This window comes from Panthera uncia, assembly GCF_023721935.1.
Source record: "Panthera uncia isolate 11264 chromosome C1 unlocalized genomic scaffold, Puncia_PCG_1.0 HiC_scaffold_4, whole genome shotgun sequence".
Taxonomy (NCBI): domain Eukaryota; kingdom Metazoa; phylum Chordata; class Mammalia; order Carnivora; family Felidae; genus Panthera; species Panthera uncia.
In genome coordinates this window covers 20301476-20319469 of record NW_026057585.1, presented here as the reverse complement: position 1 = coordinate 20319469, position 17994 = coordinate 20301476, and the positions used below count along the sequence as shown (strand labels likewise).

The window sequence follows — 17994 nt, the reverse complement described above, 5'->3', positions numbered from 1 at the left end:
AAAATAATATGCTAGGTAGGAACTGAAATGGGCTAAGGGGTAGTCCTGAGAGGAAGAACATAAATACAGACTACATTCATATGAGTGCCTGCTGTGCCCTGGGAACTTTCACATCTGCAAAATAACCTCACTACAGCCATGCAAGGTCACCGTTACACTTAGATCTGAAAACTGAGACACAGAGAGAGTGAGCAACTTGTCCAAAGTCAGGAAATGACTATGTTGCTAAGCTCAGGTTTGAACTGTGGAGGATATGAAGTTAGTCTTCTCTCAGAACCTCTGTCAGGGATTTAGTACACTTGGCATACTCACTTTATCTTCACAGAATGACCTCTCCCTGGAAAGGGGAGAGTCAACTTTCACACATCTGACATGGTGTTAGCATGATCCGAAGATACTATGTTAGTGTGGGGCACTGGCCTTCAGGTGTAGATATGTGAGATTTCTATTGCCATCCTGGGGTAAATGGAGCTGGGGCTAGCATTCCACAATACCTGCTGACCCTGCTCTGTTAGGAAAACCATGAGAGTGCAGGGTAAAGACCCTCCTTCCTGCTACCATTTGGAAACATGTCCAGTGAGAGCAGGCTACCCACTTCTGAGAGACAAATATGCAGTTTCATAGACTCACAGAATTTCAGAGCTGAGAAGAATTTAGAGATAATTTTTGCCTATGGTTCCATCTGACTAGGGGAAAGCTAGGACAAGAGTTGGTTTATGCCCTCCTTGTCCTCCTGCATGAAACATTTTCCTGTCTGTGGCACTGGGTGCATGATGAAGCTATTTAGCCGGTTCCTGAATTTGTAGTTTATGAACCCAGGAAAAGGGCACTCATCATTTGAATCATTCTAGATGCATGAGTGAGAGGGAGGAAAAGATTTCTTTTTAAAAGTCAACTCTAGGCTATTTAAGGTGGGCATCCTTGTCTGCTTTGGGTACTTGTACATGCCTTGCTCATCCTGGACTGAGTTCTCCTAGCCCTGATGAAGTCAGAAGTATCAGCCCCAAAGGTTCTGCTTGATGGTTCCCAACAAGGATAAAACTGAAAATAGGAAGTCTTTGGTTGCTGACTGTGAGATAATCTTGCTTAAGCAGCTTGCCAAAAGCAGCAGATCATATGAAAAGCCACATGACTAACTAGAAATAATTGGAGCTTAAAAGATGCCAGCGTCGATGAGTAAGATTTCTTTCATCAGAGGATCTAGTTAAAGCAAATTCACCCACTCACAAGTTCGTAAGTGCCATTATCTTTTACCCTGGAACATTTCACTTGCCCTGATGTGGTTCCATTACCACAGAATTATCAGCCTTTATTGATGACAGCTAGCTGTCCATTTACTTCTCTATTTAACACCTACTATGTGCCAGTTGTACTGCAAGATACAAGCAATACTTCCTTCATGCAACTCTTTCTGATTCCTCCAGTGTGATGTAACTTCCTTCTTTTCTGAAACAATAGTAGCTCTTTTTTGCAAGCTTTCAGATAGGTTTATGACATTTTGCATTGTATTGTAGCAACTTGAGAACATGTCTTATCTTACTATCCAGAACTAAGACAACTGAAGACAGACATAATGCTTTAGAAATTTTTGTATGTTCCATGGTGCTTAAAGAAGTTTGGCATAGAGTCTGTTCTCAGTGTTGTGGGATTTGTTGAATTGGATAGGAGGTCAGTTCAGTTTAGGTTAAGTTATGCTGCCTTAACAAACAAGCCCCAGATTCCAGGAATTTACAACAAATAGTTCATTTCTCATCCATGTTAAAGTCCACTGTGAGTGTTGTAGCTCAGTTTTCCATCTTTTTCATTCTAGGATCTGGGCAGAAGGAGCAGCCACTAATTGGGATAAGCCTATCTTGCGGCAGGGGGACAAAAGAGAAACATGCCAGGGACCAGAGGTGGCATATATAAAGTGACCAAATTTAATTGGCCAAAGCTAGTCACGTAGTGAAACCTCCCACGAGGGGCAGACAAGAATAATTCTCCTACAAAGAAGGCAGTGAATATTTGAGAATAATAATCCGCTAGAGAAGTCATCCCTATTTTTAAGGAGTTCAAAATATAGTTAGGATGTAAACTACACACAAATATCAATAATTTTTAAAATGAAGTGCAAGCAACACATTATAGAGGTAAGAGGAAAGAGATTTCTTTTGACAGAGATTAGTCATAGAAGGTTTGACAGAGGATGCATCCTTTGGTTTGGGCATAAAAGAGTAAGATTTTATGAAAAGGAAATGGGGAAAAGTTAGTCTAGGTGCATAGAAGAGGATTAAGAAAGATATGAAAGTGCTCAGGCAAAAGGTGTATTTGGGGAAAAAAGTGAATGTCCACTTTTGATGGAGGGTAATGTGCCACATGGAGAAATAATAGTGTCTTAAATTCCACTCTAAGGAATTAGAGTCTGTTCAGCAGGGAATGATAAGCCATTGGAGGTTTTGGAAGCTAACTGAAGAATGGATTGAAGAGAACCTGAAGACATTTGTGAGGCTATTTGAAGAGTCCAGGTAGGAGATACTAAAGGAAGTATCAGAGCAGTGACAAGTATAATGAACAGAATAGAACATGGATAGGCAATCTGCAAAGGAAATCAACAAAACTTGAAAACTGACCTGTTTGGAGGAACAAAGGGGAGAGAGAGAGAGAGAAAGAGAGAAGTTGAAAATGATTAGACAGTGGTGGTATCATAAAATACCAGAATTTTATGGTATTAGAAAGCAATTTTATTGGAATTAGAAAAATAAGAAAGATAATTGATTTTAGAATGGGAATATAATGCTTTATTTTAGCTATTCTGAGTTTGATGGAATTCAGATGGAAATGTTTAATAGGCATGTGGATCCATGGGAATAGAATTTAGGGTTGTGGTTGTGATTGAAGATGTAGACCTGTGGGGCCCCCTAAGGAAGTGATAGTTGAAGCCATGAATGCCGATACAAATATCAGAGGGGAATAGTGGCTGAAAGGCAGAGCCTAGGGGACTCTCCCTTGGCAGAATATGGGAGACTGAGGATCACTGCTAGGGAGGAGAGGAGGGGAAAATAGAATGGGGTAGGATCAGCTCAAATGAGGCAGATAGGAGTCTGAGGAGGATGGAAAGGTCAACAGGGTCAAATATTTTAGAGAGCACCAGGAGGAAGAGAGTGCAGAAAGTGACACAGAGCGCAGAAGAGAAGATCATTGGTGATGGGTAAGGAAACAACTTTGGCATAGAATGGAGATGTTCTTTTGACATATTTAGTGATAAAAATTACAGAGATGGAACTATGGAGGGGTAGTTGGAAGTGGTGGGAACAAGAATATACTGAGTGGGCTAACCTCTAAAAAGAAAATGGACATACTCTGTAAGAGGAGGGCAGAAGGAGAGGGACTAAGAAAGACACTGTTAGTGGTGTTAGTGGGAAGCAGTGATCTTAAGGTGGCTCTTAGCAGGGTAGAGAATAAGAAATGTGTTCATTCTTTGAAATTAAAAAATAATGATGTGTTATGGGAAAATTAGGTTAGTTTCTTCTTTAAACCATGCATTTTATATATATAATGGAATACTACTTGACAACAAGAAAGAATGAAATCCTGCTATTTGCAGCAACATGGATGGAACTGGAGGGTATTATGCTAAGTGAGATAAGTCAGAGAAGGACAGATATCACATGTTTTCTCTCATATGTGGAACTTGAGAACTTAACAGAAGACTACGGCGGAAGGGAAGGGGAAAATTAGTTACAAACAGAGAGGGAAGCAAACCATAAGAGACTCTTAAATACAGAGAACAAACTGAGGGGTTTTGGGGTGTGGGGGAGAGGGGAAAATGGGTGATGGGTTTTCAGGAGGGCACTTGTTGGGATGAGCACTGGGTGTTGTATGTAAGCGATGACTCACGGGAATCTACTCCCAAAACCGAGAGCACACTGTATACACTGTATGTTAGCCAACTTGACAATAAATAATATTAAAACAAAACAAAACACCCATGTATTTTAGTCAAGGGAAACTGAAAGGACCTTCTAAGTGACTCTACTGTATTTATTTTTATATATTCAGTGTCCAGGACAGGACTTACCATATAACCACATATAATAAATAGTTATTGGAGAATATGTTGTTGGACTTCAGTACTGATAATTTTAGGAAAATGTTTTTGTGACTTGGAGATCATTGGTCTCAGTGTCCTTTCAGTGGGAGGAGGGCACTTTAGGCCTCTTTTGGGGAACATATTAGAGATCTTGGGGGACATGTTGAGGTTGCTGGTATCTCTTCAAAGTGGCTAGGATGTTTGCAATCCACAAAACTTTGATGGGAATAAGACCCAACCAGAGCACAAGTATGTTATGCTAGGTCACTCTTTGTAATATAAGGAGAGTGTTCCCAGACAGAATAAAACGGTAAACTAAGCAAAGAGGGGTTTTTAATAATATTCATACCTTCATTCCTTAATTCATCATTCACATTCATTCAGTATTCCACAATATTTACCGAGCATCTGCTATGTGCCAGATACTATTTTATATGCTGGAGACAGACAGGGCCTCTCTACTCGTGGAGATTACATTGCTATGAACAAATGACAGTGTTATATGATGTCATGTAATGATGAGTGCTGTAGGGAGAAGATAAAGCAGGTTAAAGAGATAAAAAGAATAATGGGAGGTTTGGATGAGACATCGCACAGAATGCCCTTGGAAGGTCTCTGATGAGAAGAACTAAACAGAAATCTGCAAGAGCTGAAGGGAGCATGTCCCAGGAGAGAACATCGATGCTAAGACTATTCATTCTTAGATGGGAGTGAACTTAGCACATTTTAGGAAGAGCAAGAAGGCCAGTGTGGTGGAAGAAAGGAGCAGGTGGGGAGTAATAGAGATGATGTTGGAAAGAAAGACCAGATCATGGGGGATCTTGAAGGCTTTTATTCTCAGGCTGATGGGAAATCATTGGATGGGTTTTGAACAAGAAAGTAACATGTTAGGGATTATGTTTTCAGAGGATCATTCTGAGTGCAATGTGGAAATAGGTCATCAGTGGGCAAGACCTGAAGCAAGGATACCAGTTAGGAAGTAACTGCTGCAGTAATCCAGGGAAGGAAAGACAGAGAAGTGAATAAGGATGATAATGGTGGTGATGAGGACAGGTGGAAAGATTCTAGACATATTTTTAACTTTTTAAATTACAGCTTTATTGAGATGTAATTCACATACCATAAAATATCTTTTAAATGTACCCAAAGTGTTAAATTCAGTTGTTTTAGAGATAGATATGATAGGACTCAATAATGGAGTTGATTCAAAGTATGAAAGGAAGAGAGAGACATCAAAGATGTGTCTCCGATTAGGGATTAAGTGACCATATGGACACAGGACAGGGGTGGGGCATTTGCTGAAATTCAGAAAACAGGGGAGAAGAGAAGTCCCTGTATCACTGGAGTAGGAGATGACCTAGAAGCACATAGAAAAATACCTCGTATGTTGTAAATGTGAAATATATTTTTGGCTCTTCTTTTTCTTAGATACCATTTCCTCTCTATTTTTGGACACAAAGAGCAAATCAAAGGTCCAGTTGCTGAAGCCAGGAAATAGAGTCAGAGAGTTTCATCAGGAGATTGATGTGCTGTTCGGAACCCAAGCTGTGGGTCTATGTAGTTTTATATTTCTAGTTTCTGGGGGCTGGAATAGTCTTAGTTATGGCAGACGATTAATTTCTCCTGGAAGCCAGATAACAAACTATCATGCAGGATATTTTCTCTAGGGAGCCGGAGAGCAAATTGTCATGTTGGATATTTTTAGTGGCCATAGAATGGCTTCCATTGGTATCCTCTTATGGAAAAAAAATAAGAGCACGTATCAGATGGTGTATCCTTGTTGCCCAATAAATCATTGATATGTAAAATTTGGTGATCTCCATTGGGATTCCCCACCATTAATTCTACAAGCTCGACTGTGATGTGCCAATAGCTTTTGTGAGTTGTATTTATATAATAAATTTATAAACTTTAAGACTTATATATACAACTCACATATATAAGGCTTAAGTTTAACAGTTATTATTCACATTCATTACTAACATTATGGATAAAACAACTGGAGAAAGGCCACCTAGATTGAATGTGGAGAGAGAAATCCAGAGATAAAAAAATTTTAATTTATTTATTTTTGAGAGAGAGAGAGAGAGAGAGAGAGAGAGAGAGAGAGGTGGGGTAGGGGAAGAGAGAGAAGGAAAGAGAAATCCCAAGTAGGTTCTTCCTTGTCAGTGCAGAGCCTGACTGGGGCCTGAGCTCAGGAACTGTGAGATCATGACCTGAGCCAAAATTGAGTTAGCTGCTTAACTGACTGAGCCACCCAGGTGCCCCCAGAGATAAAAATTTTTTGATGGGAAGCACTTGGTTTGGACTCCTGCTTTATCCTAAACTTTGGGACTCATTTGTCTGTTATCTACTTTTATGTAATCAACCACACCAATGCGTAGTGGCTTAAGACAACTTATTATCTCTTCTACTTTTGTGAGTTGAATGAGTTCATCTGGGCAGACTTCCCTTTCGGTCTCTCATACAATTCCACTCATAAAGTTGCTGAGACTGGAGCCATGTGCAGGTTCAACTGGTGGGGTGTCCAAGATGGCTTCTTAATCACATGGCTGGCATTGATTTCTATGATCCTTGGAGTGGTCTTTCTTTCTAGCAAAGTAACTTGGATTTCTGTTATGGAAACTCAGGGCTCTAACAGCCAGAAAGTAGAAACTTCTGGTTCTCACAAAGACCAGGCCCAAAGTCACGCTGTGCCATTTTCTTTTTGGTCAAAGCAGTCAAAAGTCAGCCCAGATTCCAGATGGTAGAGGAATAGATTCCATCTTCAGATAGAGGTGTGGCATGCACATAGGAGGGAAAGAATTGATGACATCAATTTGGGAGACAAACTGCATTTATTCAGTATTTAATCAGCTTGTAACCATTCTCCTCTCAGAGAGGAATTTCCAAGACTATTACAAAAGACTATTTTTTAAAAAAATAATTAGATCAGGAAATAAATCTAAACTAAATATCTGGTAACTAGTACTAATATTAAGTCTATTCTGTGGTTAGAAAATCAGAGATTTCCAATTGTTTTTGTATCTTACAAAACTTATCCAACATCAGGAAATTATTCTGACACATAGTTCCTTACTTTAGAGATATTATAAGTCATTAGATGCCATTCCTCAAAAAACTGATAAGCAGATTTCAATTCTCCTACAACTCTTTGTTGGTTTTCAGGATCAATCATTTGAGTACTCTTTGATTTTATTTGTAAGACTAGATCTATAGACCAGTGCAAAGAATAATTTCCAGAATCATCCTGGTCATAACTTTTGGTCAATGTGATCCATTCAATTTAACAATGCAGAGATGTAGTAGATATGGACAATAGTATGTGCCTTGGTCAATCGTGTCCTATGTGTCAGGTCAAGAATAGAGTTACACAGAGTGGGAAAACAAATGAAGTGGTACCAGTTTGAGGAGGAACAAGTACAGAATGGACTGGGAGATGAAATGATAAGTGGGAGGAGTCAGCAAGAGTTGGCAGGTATAAAATCAGGAGCCAACCAGGAGTACCGCCAGGAGATTCTGGAAAAATGAGAAGAGTAGACAGCCCAAGCAGGACAAGAGCCAACATAAGAATGAAGCAGCAGTCCAGGATAAACTCCATGCCCAGGGTAGCAGCTAAATAGCAGTATAGAAGCAGATAAGTAAATTATGAACAAGTTGCTTTAAATACTTAATAAGATGGACACAGGGCCAGGCTAGAAGTACAGAAAGCAGCAATTGAGAAAAAACATTCAGGAATTGAACCAATAATTATTCAAGACAGGAAAGTCTTTTAAACTCAGCTGCTCAACTCCTTCCAGTCATCCCCAAAGAAAGTACCCTTAGATTGGGCAAGAATCTGTAAAATCTGTAACACCTGTGGTTAAAGAATTCCCCATTTTTATCATTATGAAGAGTTATTTCACTCCCCTCCTATAATCATGAATTTTCAGCTAACCCATGTAAAATGTTTCCAGAGTGCTTGGCATGTGGTGTTTAATGAATGTTGGTTCCTTCTCTTCCTTTCTTTTAGTGGCAGGGTATGCAGCAGACCACTTAGCAAGAAGCAACTCTTGGCCCACCTCATGAAGGTAGAGCTGAGGAGGTTTTGTAATCAGCATGTTGACAGGGCTCACTTTGATGGTGTCTTTCAAGCAGCCCCACACTTCTGACCCATTTGAATAAAATTATAGTCATCATAGTTTTCTGAATTGTGCATGTAGATTCCAAGATAGGAAAAATTTGACAGTCTTGAAGAGTGGTTGCCTACCTAGTGAATAAAATAATCTGCTCTGATCCAAGCTCCTTGGAAACAAAGTTAAACTGGACTGACAGATGTTAAGGCCCTCCAAAGGAAAAGATTTAAAGGCCACACTGGTCTCTATGATAAGGACTCCATAGAATTTTTTTTAGAAAAGTTCTAACATTGACTCCTTCATTTATTAGGAAATCTAAATAAAGATTTATATGTTAAGGTAAAATGACCTTAGAGGGAACATCATGAGAATCCAAAGTGTAACATCCTGTATTAGCAGAAATTCTCACCAGCACACCCAGATAGAGAAGGCCAATGACAAATACCGTAATTCAAGTGAGGAAAGGCAAAGGCAGACTTAAGTTCCAGAACTGCCCAGTTAATCAAAGAGCCTGGAACTATTCCCAGGATGCTTTTTTTCCTTTCTTTTTTTTTTTTTTTTTTAAAGTCCAGACAAAACCCCAAGATAACCTTTATACAATTAATCTAATGCCAATGGGATGTAGGAAGGTAGTTAAGAGATCTGCTATAACAAAGGGGTTTTACAGAAAATAAAGTGATTTGTAAAAGGAGACTAGGGCATAAAAAATAAACACAAATCATTTGTGTGGTAGTTGCAGGGCGAGCTGGGGAGGGCTGGGAAGGGCATTTAAGGGAAAAAAGAAACAGTTCTACAGTGTGGAGGAAGTTGATCAGACTTCAGCTTCCCCAGGGGATAAGTATAATTTAATTATTAGCTTGTACTTGGCACCAGATTTATTCCCCACACAACGACTTTAACTCAAACCTAGGAAAAACCCTGCAAGAGAAGAGACATTTTATTTGAAGTTGGGTGCTATGGTTGAAATAATAAGGAAATATTTTTATTCTCATTGATGACTTCCAAGTGGAAGTTCCACATCCCACAGTGGCCAATAGAAAAGGTAGTTGAGAGCATTGTTTATATCCCTGTGGAAAGGTCTTGTCTGTGATTACTTGGGGTCCATAGATGGCTTTGTGTTGTATCAAAGATCTTATAGTTGAATCTAATTGGAGCACTCTCATACTTCCAACAATTTTAATGACAGAATATTTTAAACTTTGGCATTTTCTAGAGAATCAAATAAATATTGTAAACAGTTCTCATTGGCCCATATACAATGTATTAGTGAGGTAGTTCAAGTGCTTCTGACTTTACCCACTCCCTCCTTGAGAATTTACCTAGAAATACATCTGTTCAATTTGACCAACTACAGCTATAAAATACTCTCTAAGAATGTCATCTAACACAACAGATGCCAGTAGAAGGTATTTTTCCCCCATACCATCAGTTTCTTTTTCAATTATTAAAGATGAAGCTTCCAGACATAGTCTCTATATTCCTGCAATTCCACTTCTAGGTGTATACCCAAGAGAAGTATGTCCACCTCAAAGATATAAAAGTATGCTCATAGTTACTCTATTCATAATAACCAATGACTTAAAACCAAATGTCCATCAATAGTAGAATATTGCAAAATAATGAAAAAGATCGAGCTATTGTTATATGCGACAACATGGAATCTCACAGACATAATGTTGTGTGAAAGAACCTAAGCACAAAAGAAAACAATTATGATGACATTTATATAAAGTTCAAGGACAGATAAAACTAACTTGTGACTGGAGAACGGTGTGGAGGTTCCTCAAGAAACTAAAAATAGGGGCTTCTGGGTGGCTCAGTCAGTTATGAGTCTGACTTTGGCTTAGGTCATGATCTCATCGTCCATGAGTTCGAGCCCTGCATCATTTTCTGTGCTGACAGCTCAGAGCTTGGAGCCTGCTTTGGATTCTGTGTCTCCCTCTCTCTCTCTGCCTCTTCCCCACTTGCACTCTGTCTCTCTGTCAAAAATAAAGATTAAAAAAAATTAAAAAAAAAAAAAAAGAAACTAAAAATAGAGCTACCCCATGATCCAGCAATTGCACTATTAGGTATTTACACAAAGGTTACAAAAATATATATTCAAAGGGGTACATGCACCCCAATGTTTATAGCAGCATTATGAACAATAGCCAAACTATGGAGAGAACCCAAATGTCCATAGAATGATGAATGGATAAAGAATGTGGTATATGAGTACAATGGAATATTACTCAGTTATCAAAAAGAATGAAATCTTGCCATTTGCAATGACATGGATGGAGCTAGAATGTATTATGCTAAGTGAAATAAGTCAATCAGAGAAAGACAAATATATGATTTCACTCATATGTGGAATTTAAGAAACAAAACAGATGGACATAAGGGAAAGGAGGAGGAAGAGAAGAGAGGGAAACAAAACATGAGAGACTGTTAATGATAGAGAACAAACTATGGGTTGATGGACAGAGGTGGGTGGGAGAAGGGTACTATGGAGGGCACTTGCTGTGATAAACACTGGATGTTGTTAAGTGATGAATCACTGAATTCTACTCCTGAAACCAATATCGCACTGTATGTTAACTAAAGTTTAAATTTTAAAAAAGGAAAAAAAAATCCTAACTTTTGACGACAGAAGAATAGTGGTTATCTTTGGAGGATATTGACTGGAAGTGCACACCAGAAAGACTCTGGAAGCCTAGAAATGTTTTATGTCTTATCGGTGTGGTAGTTCCATGGGTGCACACACATGTAAAAAGTAATTGGGCTGTACTTAAGATTTAAACACTTTACTATATGTATAATATACCCCCCATTTATAAAAAATGAAGAAAAGGGAGCCTTTTCAGAAGTTTATATTCAGAGATCCAAAATTTGTGCTTATCCTCAAGACACTAGCTCTTCATTGGTGATACAGTGATGGCTGGATCCAATAATTCCCTGAGAATACTTTGGTGGCCCACAATTTTAGAAAAGTAAGGATAATAGGAAATTTTAATCAAAATAACTTTTCAATACACACTGGGCATCAATACTAATGATATAAGCTATTTATCATGCATATGATACACAGTACAGAATGTGGGTTCGATTTTATTAGTCTCCGACCAGGAGTTCGTGAGTTTTAAGGGCCTCTGTGTATTTGTTGATTTTCTTCTCCACATTCTTTTTGGCCTGTTTCCATAGCCTCATGAGCTGCTTTTTCTTCTGGTAATGGATCTTGGCTTTCTCCTTCTTCTCCTCTAGGGTGACTGTTACTGCCTTGTATATCCAGCCAACCTCATGAGCCAGGTGCCCCAAGTAAGCAAACTATTGTGTAGGCTTCAGATGCACAACCTTCAGGGCAGGAACCACCATCCACTTTTTCTTGTCATAGGGTGGTGGGATCCCAACACACACCTTGAGACAGTCCAGGGCAGACTAGCCTCCCTTGGTCTTGTGGGGCAGCATGCCTCAGACCATCCTCCCAAAGATGTGGCTGGGTGCCCTGAAGGTGTAGGGGCCATGGGATGGGCTGGTGTTCATCTGCTTGCAGAGGAAAGCCAAGTACTTCAACTTGTTTCTGTAGGAATTGCCAGAAATGATGATGCCCTCACAGCACACAACTACGACCTTCCTGCCTAGCAGCACCTGTTTGGCCACAATGGCCACCAGGTGGCCCAAGAATGCCCTTCCACCATCTGGGGTGACCACCTGAGAAGAGAGGTTCAGTTATTTTTAACAAATATTTTTGTCATTTCTTATTATCTTGTGTTTAAAGAATCCTCTTTAAATATGGTGAAGAGTAGGAACCTGAACCAGGTAAATAGACTCCTTTAAGAGATTCTTATAACAAAGCTAATTTCAGTCACCCTTGCTATGTCACAAATACGTTGCCAAGGGAGATTATGGAAGAAGGAGAGTAATCCCTTTTTATAAAATGGTTTTACCTCCGTTTTCCTCAAGTAGAGTGGCCTCCCACTATTGCTTTTCTGATTCTAGTTAATCTTCAGGAGTAATCAGTAAAAGTATTAGACATCATTAAAAGAAAGAACCAATTTTCAATCAGCTTAAAAAAATCCTTTACCTTGATTTGGTTGATTTTTCTTAATGTTCAAACAAACTGTGTTTATGTCTGCAGGAAGCACATGGTTCCATTTCAAGGAGAAGCTCTCTTCCCATTTAGGGGTTTTGAATCATTTAAGGAATCAATACCTAGTGGACCAAGCACTGATAGGCAGGTCCCACTAGGGTGCTATGGACATGAGTCATGATTGGAAATCCAAGAGGTAAAATCAGTTGGGAAGAGTTTCATTCTCAAATGAATATCATTTCTTTGGGGGGCAACTTTGGTTGGATAAAACTTTATTGACAGCTGTGCCCCACCAGTCCACAGTGCAACCAAATGGCTGTGAGAGTACTTGAGTTCATAATAACCCTGGTCTCTGATTCAATTTCAAAACCAAGTTTCTTGGCCGCTGTTTTGAAACTACGACAAAAGGTCAAATGAATCTCAGTGGTGGTCATGGAAAAATGACAACTTAAAAATGAAGCAGTGAAAACAAGCATCTTGTGGAAACTCAGAAAGCCAGTGCTTTTAGGGTAGAAGTTCCAGCCTGAGGCTTGATGGGTGAATAGGAACCCAGGAGGCATGTGGGGTTGGGGTCTGACTAACAACAACTTAGGTGCACTCATGTTCGCTGCTTCCCAAGAAAGGAGTCTTACAGCAGCTAGTTGTGAAGATTAGCAGGTAAATTTTCAGTCAGCATTATTCGTTAGTTCCTAGACAGTTTATGAACATTAATATGACATTGGAACAAAATTCTTTGAATGTTATAATGTAGAGTTTGGCAGGCCGTTATTTTAGTGGTTTAGAGTGAATTATTCAATAACTGCTTGTGTTGAACACCCACTAAGTATCAGGTGCTGTGGTACATGTGTGTACAAGGCAGCTTCTAACCTCATGGTGTTTACAGAAATGCTCTAAACCTGAATTTCTTCATCTAAGATAGTGTTAAAAAGAAATGACACGCCCCCAAATGGAGTCAACTTTTGCTAAGCCCCACCAACACTTGTGAATACCTAACCTAACTGCAGTTTTATCCTTTCCCTGGAATGGGATTTTAGACCAGGCTGGAATTTCCTGATCAGCACTATGAGGTTAATCTGTCTTCCCCTAAGGGAAGGTAAACTCACCGGAAGTAATGCAGTCTTTTAAAATTCCTTGTCTCACCTTCTTTCTGCCTATAAAATCCTTCCATTTCCAGCAACTCCTTGAAGTTTCCTTTTGTTTGCTAGATAGGATGCTGCCTGATTTATGAATTGTTGAATAAAGCCAATTAAATCTTTACATTTACTTGGTTGAATTTTGTTTTTTAACAATAGGAACCATCTTGTACAATTGAGGGTTAAATGAGGTCATGCATCTCAACTTTTTACATTGTGTGGCAAATAGCAAAGCCTCGTGTTACCTGTAGTCACAGATACAGACAGACTTATGCCTCTGAGAAGGGGTACATCAGTCAACATGAAGGCAGAACATTAGGAAAGGTGTCCTTGGGGAGTTGAGTGTTTATGTATGACCTGAAGGAAGAGGAGAAGAGAGCCAGTAGAAAGAGGAGACTTCCTCCAGATGGAGTGGAGGTATAGGGCGCAGAAGTGAGAGACAGTTGGCAGGAGTTCAGTTCTGGAGCTCCCCTGAGCTCCAGCTGGGGAGTGAGAAGAGATGAGGCTGGCTGGGTGAGGTGTGCTGGTCAACCAGCTCTGTGGATATCAGCTGATTTTCACAGTATGAATCTTCCCATTGAGGCTGCTTTCAGCTACCAGCAGTTTAGCAACCAGCACACAGAACTGGATCTTAAAGCATTAGCTCTGCATCAGGTTCAAGTGATATCCAGTATGCTCTCATTGCTGGGTTAAGATTTTGGATGGTTTCTAGAGCAGCAGGTTGTACTGACGGTACTCTGAGCCAGGGAAACAGAGTATCAGGTCAGAGTTTAAGAAAAATTACTCTGGCTTCAGTGAGGAGAGGGCAAGTCTGGACCAGGAAGGCCTGTAAAGTAATCCAGGCCAGAAATTAAGGTAAATTTAGTAGAGGTAGTAACAGTTGCGATGCAGGAAAAAACTGGATTTAGAAGATATTAGAACAACAGATGATTGATCAGGTGTGGAGATTTAGGAAGTGGGAGCATCCAAGGAGTAAATCTGGAATTAGGGTACACTTTGTACCAATAGTATACTTCAGTGGATGGCCATTTGGAGCAAGCTGGCCAATATTGTCTGTCAGGAGTGATAAGCATTCCTGCAACCCAATCATCTGGATCCAGAGGTTTACTCTTGACTGTATCATTATATTGTGCCCCCAAATGTCTGTAGCATACATCAGATAGAAGAAAAATTGCCTTATTAGTGAAATTACAAACAAGAAAAAATGCAAAGGAAAATCTCTAAAAGAGAAAAGACTTGAATGAACACTTCATAGAGAAAGAAATATGAATGACCAATAAACATATTAACAAAATGTTGATCCTTACTGACAATGAAATATTTTTCACCTATTACATTTGCAAAGATATATAAAACATGAATACCATAGGATGTATAAAGTGTTGACATCTACTTCTAGTGGAATACTGTATAGCTATTAAAAGAATGAGATAGAGAGGTACCTAGGTGGCTTAGTCAGTTAAGCATCCCACTTTAGTTCATGTCATGATCTCACAGTTTGTGAGTTCGAGCCCCGTGTTGGGCTCTGTGCTGATAGCTCAGAGCCTGGAGCCTGCTTTGGATTCTGTGTCTCCCTGTCTCTCTGCCCCTCCCTTACTTGCACTCTCTCTTTCTCTCTCAAAAATAAATCAACATTTTTTAAAAGTTAAAGAATGAAGTAGAGTTAATGTTCTGCTAGGAAAGAGTTCCTCAATATGTTAAGAAGTGAAAAAAAAAAATAAAGGCTTAGAATAATAGCATTCTAAGATACTATTAAAAATAGGCAATGTATATGCAGACATGTGTTATAAATGGTCAGAAAATGAAGATAACAGAAGAAATCATCTTATGTCTAATTCTGGAGGGTGGAATTTGAGGCCTAATGGGATATAGACCATGGGGAGGAGTGGAGAGTCTTTTTTTTTTTTTTTTTTTTTTAACATTTATTCATTTTTGAGAGTGAGAGAGACAGAGCATGAGTGGGGGAGTGGCAGGGAGAGAGGAAGACACAGAATCCGAAGCAGGCTCCAGGCTCCGAGCTGTCAGCACAGGGCCCAATGTGGGGCTCAAACTGACGGACTGCAAGATCATGACCTGAGCCGAAGTCGGACGCTCAACCGACTGAGCCACTCAGGCGCCCCAAGAGTCTTTTTTAAGATATATTTTGTTATGGAAAATTTCAAACATATACAAGTAAAAAAATGATATAATGGACCATGTACTCATCACCTACGTTCAACAATTATCTATATTACTTGATTATGCTATCCTTTTGTTCTATTTGAAAAAAATACCATTAGCATGTATTATTTTCATATTAAAAAAATCCAACGTAGTGGAAGTGATTTGCCCCAGTGACCTTACAGCCATGGGCTTGTTGCTCCAAACTTCAGTCCCCAGAACTAGGAGAAGGCTTCACGGACTGAGGAACATTAGCCACTTTGCTCTTAAATTCTGTCAGCTGTGTAGCTAGAGGGTTGGATAACTTTATCCAGATACTATAAGATGATCCTTAATTTAAAAAGCAACATCAAAGGAAGACTGTCTGCTCAGTAAGGGGGAATTTAATATGTTTACTACCCTCCGCCGACACTCCCAGTCCATGTTTTTATTAAGGAACAGCTTGATTTATCCTGCAGCTGATTTTTATCTCTGTATTAAGATTTACTTCATTTCCCAGCAGAGCCCAAAGCTAAGAAAACAGTGCCTTCCTCTTCAAGTTGGTGTGTCTTGGGTAACCAGACAGCTGCTGCCAGATGTGACCCATGGTCACAGTGGTCTGGTGGATGTCTCACAACAGAAGTTTAAGAGCGCTTAGAAACGTATAGAGATTCCCAGGCCCCACTTGGGATATAATGCCAAATTCTGAGGACTAAAAATGAGGATACCTGCTCCCTGCGTGCATCTATTCATCTACTCCACAGTCACTCACTCCGCATTCCCTATTGTGCCAGGCTCTGTACTAGAGTTCGAGTTGTAGAGTTGAGCAACGCATGGCCTCTGACCTTCAGGAGCGAATCAAATCTGGAATCAAACTTTCAAGATTTGCTCTGTTTCCTCTGCCAGGATTACTTTCCTATCTTGTCTAACTCTTCTCACTCGTCCTTCAAAACTTAGCTACGAGTTGCCATCTCTGATGAATGCTTTCAATTTATTGTTTCCTCTTCCAGGAGCACCCTTCCTATCTTGTCCACCTACACTTACTCATCCTGCAAAACAGGTCACCAGTCCCCATTGCCCTGCCTGCCTCCTCAGATCCAAGCTAGTTACTTTGCTTATCAGATTGCATTATGGATTCTTACGTGTCTGCCTTCCTTTAGGGCAGGGCCTTTGATTCTCCAGTTCCTCCGCATTTTATTTAGTACATTTATTTGGTACATTTATTTAGTCATTGAATTAATTCATAAAGAGGTGCAACAACATAATTTCTCTGGGTATTATGCTACTTCGGGACTCATAAGTGCTTTCAAAGATAACTTTCTTGGTCGTTGGCCCCTCTATAGCCGATTCTCAATTTCTCTTCTCTTCTAAAACACAAATCTTATCTGAGAGGGCTTAAGGCTTTGAATAACAAGAGCAGATATGTGTCTGGGGGCCCAGCTTTAAGCAGCTAACATGTACTACTTGTTCCTTTGAAATAGACATTAGTGTCAATTTTAAAACCCTTGCTTGATCCATTCTATTTTAAATACTTTAAATATGAGAAGAAATTGGAATTTACAAATATTATCATGATATCAGCATCCTGCTATGAAGACTTTGGACAGTATGAATCATTGCAGGACTTTTGTATGACTGGAGAACTCTTAAGAAAGACTAACCAACATAAGCTAGGTGAAGGATCATCATGTGTAATTCCTAGACCAGGAGACAGAGACTTAGCTTCTACTTCCTTTTGAGGCCTTGGTTTCTTCATTTGCAGGAAAAAAAAAAAAAAAAAATAATATATATATATATATATATATATATATATATATACACACATACATGAAAATTAAAAAAGGAATTGGTTGAGTGTTTTCAAAGGTCCTTCTTGGCTTTAAGATCTATGAGTCCATAATCCAGGAAGCAAATATTTTCAGTAAATTGAAACAAAAAGTTTAATTTTTTTAGCTGATCTCAGGATCTTTTCTTCTGTCAATAGCCATTGAAACACTGGGAAGTCTTGTAATATTCTTTTTTTGTTACTAGTCTTTTCTGTGAATTGAGACATTTACAGATAACGAGAAGGGAGGGGAAAAATGCCCAGTGGGAAATTGTCTTCAAAAGAAAATTCCAGTGTCCATTGTTTCTCTTGATTTCTTTTTGGCAAAGGTATCTTAATTCCAACTGCCATTGAATATTTTGAATTTAATCCAATGGCACAGATTCCATGCTTACTTATGACTCTCCTGCCAACAGCTCCTGCTATGGGTGGGAACCAGCCATTCTACAGCCAGTCTTAGTACCTGAGCTTCTGGGATATGCCAGGCTCAAAGTCTCCCATGACACTGCTTGTACCAGGATAATTGTGGGCACCACTGCCTTCCCAGCAATAGGAGTGCCAGAGAACTTCTTTATACTAGAGTTTGTTAAATTTCAGTTCAAATTTCTGTTTAATGTTAATCATTCTGCTGAGAGGAATCAGGT

The 17994-nt window shown here is 39.4% G+C and overlaps 1 pseudogene; it reads right to left on the bottom strand.

Annotated features, from left to right (window-relative positions):
* Positions 1 to 11223: 11223 nt before the first annotated feature.
* On the bottom strand, positions 11224 to 11908 carry LOC125912345 (60S ribosomal protein L13a-like; annotated as a pseudogene).
* Between the last annotated feature and the right edge of the window lie 6086 nt (positions 11909 to 17994).